General features: G+C 41.7%; 1 long non-coding RNA gene across 6 annotated transcripts; it reads right to left on the bottom strand.

The window, feature by feature from the left end:
* Positions 1-2,412: 2,412 nt before the first annotated feature.
* Positions 2,413-7,390, bottom strand: LOC119355183. 6 transcript variants are annotated; one of them, XR_005171482.1, is made up of 9 exons: positions 7,101-7,390; positions 6,943-7,018; positions 6,406-6,522; positions 4,949-6,312; positions 4,540-4,712; positions 3,621-3,647; positions 3,381-3,533; positions 2,919-2,954; positions 2,413-2,822 (listed from the first exon to the last, which is right to left on the bottom strand). It is a non-coding gene; the product is annotated as an uncharacterized LOC119355183 (long non-coding RNA). The 6 variants fall into 6 exon arrangements; XR_005171481.1 differs by having other exon boundaries at positions 4,551-4,712; XR_005171483.1 differs by having other exon boundaries at positions 3,381-3,647; positions 4,949-5,373; positions 6,198-6,312.
* Positions 7,391-7,401: the final 11 nt, after the last annotated feature.

Genomic DNA, 7,401 nt, shown 5'->3' with positions numbered 1-7,401 from the left:
TCAAGAGGTAGCAAGAGGAGGGGGAAGAGGTCATATGCATTCTCAGAAGATTTTGAAGATAAATCAGTTTGAAGACATTGACCTCATAGTGCGAAGACATTCACTTATTTGAAGAGTTGGTTCCAGATTTATACGAATCCATGAATAAGTAGAAGTGAGGAATCTAACTATTTATGAAGCATAAGTGAATATACTTGGCATGATATGAGATGTAGACAAGGGCAAATCCAGACTTGGAAGTTGAACAACCACTTTCGGTTGAAGTGGATGGATTTGACGGATCAAAAGGTAGTAAAAAGGTAGGTTTTATTTACCGCTTACGAACTGCTAGACAAGGTCGAAGATAGAGAGGCCGAGCAGTTCAATCTTTCATGCCCTAACTTGGCGGCGGAAGACACCTACGGCGGCAGAGGAGAATATGAGGTCTGCGGCCGGCGTGAGGACGGCGTCGAAGAAGTCACGGCAGCTAAGCACTTCGTCTCCGGCGTTGACGCGAGTTTGCAGATGCGCTAGGGTTTGTGTGAGGTGACGAGGTGGAAGAAGAGATAATGACCGCGGTGAGTTGTGTATTTATAAGGAAAGGGACAGCACAACGTAATTACGCAGGTGCCCCTGGTGGTTCACATCTGAAGGACACGTGGTTTGCATGCAACTCATTGGGAGTTGATCCATGTTCCCACACATTCCTGGATTGTCGGGTGGTCGTTCCGGCTTCTCTGGTATTCAGGCAAATAGGATGTGGTATTTAAAGCAGTCTTAAACTCTTGTCACTTTGTCTTCTACTAACAAAGATTCACAGAAGACAATCACGGGTTTCAATAGAATGCATACGATTTGGATAGATAGAATTTGAGATAGAAATATAGAAGGGGTTAGGGTCCGATCACATTCATTTAGATCAAGAAGGATTCAAGCATGAAGACATAGCTATAAGTGAATGTTGTAGAGGACAGAACACGAATATATATATATACACACACATCTGGGCTATTTTGTTTCGCGTAACAGAATATTATTCTGTTACCCTATTTGAACTGATGGTTTCAAGTGGTTGTACTCATGATTTTCATCTTGTCGAATTGATCGTCTTTTCGTCGGAATGGGGCGTGTAATATATCGTTGGAAAGGTCTTGACATCTACATTACAAATATATAGGCTTTTTTTTCAAAATCATCACGGTTTAAAAGCAGTTTTGAAAAAGGCATTTTTTTCAAAACCGAAAACGTGAATCGTATTTTGGACTCGATTTTCAAACGGTTTGTCGGAATTGAGAAAATAAGATGGCGTTGGAAAGTTGGTAAAAATTCGCATATTCCTTATATCTACTATTTTTTCAAATTATATACAAATTAAAAGTCATTTGAAAAACGGTGAAATTCTAGGCGAAACGTATTTTCACATTTTTTGCAAACAGTTTGTCGGATTGACGCAAATGATACGGCGTTGGAAATCTATGAAAAATGCGCAACTTTTTTGTGTAGAAATGTTTTTCTAATTCCTTGCGTTTTAAACTCAAATTCAAATACGGTAAAATTTGATTTCGAACGTGATTTTTAAAGTTTATCGAAATAGGCCAAATAATATACCGTTGGAAAGATATCAAAAATGCGAAACTTAGTCATGTTGAAAGTTTTCTCAAATTCGTAATCGTTGAAGAGTAATTTTGAATATAATGAGACGGATCCTAATGTTTTCTCGTTTGAAAAACAGAGTACTCGTACTGATCCATGTGTGTGTCCGTACTGATTTATTTTTCATTGAGCAATTTTGGATGGTTCTGGAAAAAGATTACTTGAACTGATGGCCGTATGGGTTTGTACGGAGCGCGTCTTCATAGACTAGACTTTGCTTTGTTTTTTGGTATCATTTTCCTCGTAACTTTTCAATGGTTTACGATATCATCATCCCTAAGCTTGCATGGTTTTACATCGTTGAACTGAATGGCATTTTTTGAAAAGAAAAATATTTTGTGTGTTTCTTTTTTTAAAACTCTTAACATTTTTTTCAATGATGTACTGGACTTCTCTCATTCTAACACTTGAACTTTTACCATTTGAATTTCCATGAGGTTTCTTTGTGTTTGAGTGTTTTTCCCAAAACTTATCAACGACATCATGTTGAACTTACAACTTTTAATTTGCGAACTTGTTGTGTTTTTACAGTTCCAAAGCTAAGAAGCAGGAGTTTCACCCAACAAAGGGGCTAATTACATAAAGCAGCTGCAGTAATATCACAGTCAGATCGATAGCTAGCAGCAATAGTAGTGATTACCAACACACATACACATGAACTGATGACAAACTTGCACACGACCTGACAAACAAGAAAATACATTAACGGACAAAAAGAATGCAATACACATCCCCATGGCTAATGGCAGAGCTTTGTTGCATCTAGGTTCACCCGTTTACTGAAAGTAGAACTTCTCAGTTTTATTAATTTGGGCTGATGTTTAAATGTTCACCATTTTGGCCTACATGAGAATACTGAGAACAAAACAATATTTGCTTATTAAGTCATAACACACAACACCTCTTGTGCTATAGGAAAACACACAAACAGAGGGGAAATTGGACATAGAATCGCCAAGTAGGTGAACTGAAAAGCACACATAACATGTACTGAAAAAGAACAAAACATCCTTAGCGCTGCGTCGACCACCTGTGGCAAAGGTGAACGGCTCGCTGTGGTAGAGGCGAAGAACCTGATCACTGCGTTGTCGCACGACCTCGTGTGGCGGAGGTGAACGGCTTGTGGTGGCAAGGGTGAACGGCTTGAGCGTTGCGTCATCGAACGGCCTTGTGTTGAGGCAGTGAACGGCCTGGGCCATGAAGGTTCAAGCGGGTTCAAGATGTGGTGTTGAGAGGCTGTGTGGGACTATATTTGTAGTGTTTGAATAAGTTCAGTAGCTGCTCACCATGCACACCTACTCAACTGCTTCATGCCACCATTCCTGCACAAACACAACAGCCACCAATTAGCACGCACAAGTTCATGTAAAAAGAACAAGTTCATGTACAGTAACATTGCATGTTCACAACGAAACCTAAAAAGATGTGTACTTTGAGATACTTCATTTTACTTCCCAAATACTTCATTTGTTTTGAAATATGAACTTCTATATTTATTTCTGTAGAACTCATTATGTTTCCCCATGACTCCTCCAGCAGGCTCCACTGTTTGCCACTAAAGCATAAGCCATGCCGTTGGAGTGGGACGCGTACACGCGGCAACAACGTTAGAAACTGGTTCTATAGAAAAGATTTTTCATTAAATGGCCACAACTTTAAGTGGCTAATTGGAAGCAAAGTCATCTTATAAGTGGCTAATGGGTTAGCAAAGCTTTTGAAGAAAAATGGAAGCAGGGGCTAGCTAGCACCTTTGCACACCCCACGGCGTGATCCTTGGAGTTCAACCTGGAAATGGGATCGAAAAGGCTCACACGGCGCTCGGCGGCCATCGAGCGTCCTCCTCGGTGGCATTGCCTTGTGGTTGGCCCAGCGCCCGGCTCACCGACAGGCTTCAGTTCAGGCTAGATTCATCAAAAACATAAATGAAACATGTGTTCCTTTTCTATTCTTTGCAAATGAAGCTCCACTTCCGTTCTGTTTGAACTTACTTGGCATAAAACATAGTATTTGTTCTACTGTAAAAGAACATAAATGAAATGTCAGTATGAAAGTAAAGCTCATTATAAAAAGAAAATCTGGTTCTCAATACATAGATATGAGTGTTGAGTGTACAGGTTTCACAAAGGTAATCATGGCAAGATCCTACTGGGAACAAAACGAACCTATTTTAGCAATAAAATAGGTGAACTTATATGTGGGGCAGAAACTGAACTGAATTGAACACAAAAATAAAAATTGACCTAACTTGGTCACTGGAATAAGAACTGAACCAAACTAAATTCAGTGGTACATCAAACAGTGCCACTTAATGCAAGAACATGATGTGGATGAAACTTCAAATCACCTTTTAGAGTAATTAGTGATCTAAATGGAACCGAGTTTCAGTCATACACTAATTTAGCTAAAAGCATGATGACAAATATGATCATTACTTGTTCTACTCTTTTTTTGTAAAGAAAGTTTTTATGTAACCCTCAGAACTCCTCATTTTTCAGTGATTGAACTATCAAGATAATTTGAACCTTCCATAGTTTCTTTCTCCGAAAAAAAGCATCATGCATAGTTGAAGTGTAGTTCGACATGAACTCCCTTGGAATAAACATCAAGCTATAACGGACTTCACCAAGCATCTACCACTGCGCCATTTGTGCAGGGCATGCACTGTACTATCAGAAAGGTGTACTTGTACTTCTCAAAGTAATGGAATAGGGGTACTTTCTCCTGTAACTTCTTTAATTCAAGTATGATGCACACATCGGTATTTTAAGCACTATGATTTTGTAGCTCACAGAAAAGACAGCATGAGATTTATTCAACAAAACACAAAAAAGTGAACAACAAAATATTTTTGATTTCACAAGTGATATGTAACTAGAGTAGCAAAGGTACCAAGCAAATGCACAATACTTTTGACTAACACGTGAAGTGGATGTACGCGTGCCTTGTAGCGTAGGGTTGTACTGACACACTCAGCATCAGGGGATTTCCAATTCGCACAAGATCGAACTGCACCAGTTCGTTATGCGAAGGCCGGCTGCCTGGCTCGTCACCGTCGAACTAAACCCCACGCCCCTGTTGAACTGCTGAAATATTTTAGTACGGGTTAGATACAGTGCCAAACTTAGTACCTAAAAATCTCATCCCCAAATATGCATGTCAATCTTCACAGTTGGAAGTAATCTGAGCTATCTCAAAACATCAAACTGATACATACATGGAAGAACGAAAACGATACAAGCAATACAAACAATCAATATGAGGAGGAATCTCTAGATGAATAAGAACAGAGCATCAATAAGATTCATCAAATTCATACCAAAAATGTTGGATCAGGGGGGGGGGAGCAAGGGGTGGCTTGCACACGACTCTTTATTGAGTGACCGGCGGCGAAGCAAGAAGTTGGACTGAGAAAAGTATGACGGTCGTCGGGCAGAAACCATGATGACGACGACTGGATTGTTGAATGGATCCAAGGCAGAGCACGGGTGGCCTGCATGCAGCACTTTTCATGAACGTGGACGGGGCGTGCAGTTGTACTGCCGAGATGAAGATCCTTGACCCCGTTGCTCCCCCCCCAGCCGCTGAGCACAAGCCTTGGCATGGCAGTCGCGGGTGGCGCGCGGGAGGGAGGCGGCGGCTGGTGGCGCAGGGCGGGGCATGGAGAACGGTGTGGCACAAGGAGTGGATTGCGTACCATGCCCGGGGAGGCTGGTGGTCGGGGCGGCGGCGCAGTGGGGGAGGCTGGTGGTCAGCAAAAATTATGTACATCAACAACATTCGCACCACAAGAAAATGAAGCAGTAAATATGCCATATTTTTTTACATACAAGCATACGGAAAATCATAGAATCAACATAGTATACCCTGATATGTAGTTGCACTGACGCTCTAGGAATTTTAGAACAGAAGATGCACAGACTGGATGCACAAATAAATAAGGTATGCATGTTTACTGTCCAAGAGCGGTTGTGCCATGTATTCAGAATTTTCTCGCACCATTTGTCATACAGAGAAGTCATGTATGGCTATCAGGCACAACTTCTAAATATAGAAGGACCAGTAAGGGTCTCAGAAACCAACTAGGAGTACATAATTTCAATCAACTCGATGTTCATCGGTACTAGAATTACTGGACAAGAAGTTTAGATTTGTAACAGCACACGCACCAAACTTACAGATTTTTCTTGACCTTATTTAGGTGACTGAAGACAAGCAATGAAACAGATATAATAACAAAACATTCACTCTCATACAGCTAGAGAGATGTAAACAAACTTTTTTTACTACATTGCTATGTTGATTCATGGGGCACTAGCTACAGTTATACATAAACTCCTTACCTTTTTCTCAGTGAAATTGTCGAAGGGCTCATTTATTTTTCGTCCGAACTTACCACTTTTCTCAATTTGAACTTTTAGAATTTTGGTCGATGAACTTCAAACATATAAATATTCATTTTTTTATCCATTTGAACTCCTATATAAACTCAATTATTTTTAGACATACGAACAAACATCCCCCTATTTCTCGACTTTGAACTCCTGTATATTTTTCTTTTAGCTTACGGTCTCTCGGGTCTGAATTGATGTACAACATCATCATCTGCTAAATTTGCTAGTCCAACATCATAATCTGGTCGTGTCCCATCGAATCTCACTCCTATCTTGAGGAAGTAGAACTCTGCAATTTTTGGTCATGGACTGAAGATCTCATAAGTACAAAGGAACTGAAATTCTGTAACTTTTTGTCAATTCAAATGTAGATGGGCATTACCATCAGAGGAGTGTCTTTGTCGAACTCCGTGCCAAAGATCTGCAGCAGCCAGTCACGACACTTTGACTCAACCTCCATCAGCAGTTGCTCCCATGCACCCGGATCGCTGTCCTTAACCTGGCATACAACATTATTAGAACCTGCAGGTTCTCCACACTTGCACTGAGATTTTTCTTCTCCCACTTTTTAACTAAATCAAACTTCCAAACTCGCTCTATGATAATGATTGAACTTGCACAATTCAGCCGTGGCATCAAGCAGCAACTAGAAGTAAACAATTTTTACAGCACTAAAAAAGTTCACAGCATCACATCAATAAGCACAATGGTGGATATCACAGTGACGCCGAAGAAGGCACATCTATCCACTAGCAGGGTTAATAATCATCCACCTCAAGTTGGAACTCCTGAATAAAATGAACAACAAAGCATAGTTGTGGGCTAAAGAAGTTTGAAGGAATGGTTCGGCTCAGCAAGCAGTAATACATGGGCTAGAATCAAAGCAATAGATAAACAAAAAGAAAGAACACTACTGTACATGTCTATGGTGTATCCATGGCGAAGGAAGGAGCTGCCGGCGCCCGAAATGGTGCAATGAAGTCCAAGTTAGTTTGCTGTGGCAAAAAAGTTCAGAGATTAGGGGAGATAGACAGAAATCAATCAAAAATTGGTATGCTTTGGAAAAGAAGTTCAGACCTTCTAGAATAATTGGTATGACTTGGATGGCGACCAGCAGCCGGGACGAGGGAGGGAGGTCAGCATTGGGTCGAGGCGCCACACGCGTGGATGAGGATGGCGGGGCCGGGCATGCTGGAGAACGAAGGCGGCAAGTGGGTTGCAAACCTGTGCATGGAGGAGCTTGCGGCATCCGGCTGCGGGGAGAGAGGCGGCGTCCAGCTACGCAAGGAGAGAGGCGGTGGCCGGCGGCGCGGAAGAGGGAGGCGGTGGCCAGCGGCGTGGGGAGGGTGGCAGCGGTGGGGCGCGGGGTGGCCGACAG

Source organism: Triticum dicoccoides, chromosome 2A, assembly GCF_002162155.2.
Source record: "Triticum dicoccoides isolate Atlit2015 ecotype Zavitan chromosome 2A, WEW_v2.0, whole genome shotgun sequence".
NCBI lineage: Eukaryota > Viridiplantae > Streptophyta > Magnoliopsida > Poales > Poaceae > Triticum > Triticum dicoccoides.
Note: the sequence above shows the minus strand (reverse complement) of the source record. Positions and strands in the feature narration are given on the sequence as shown.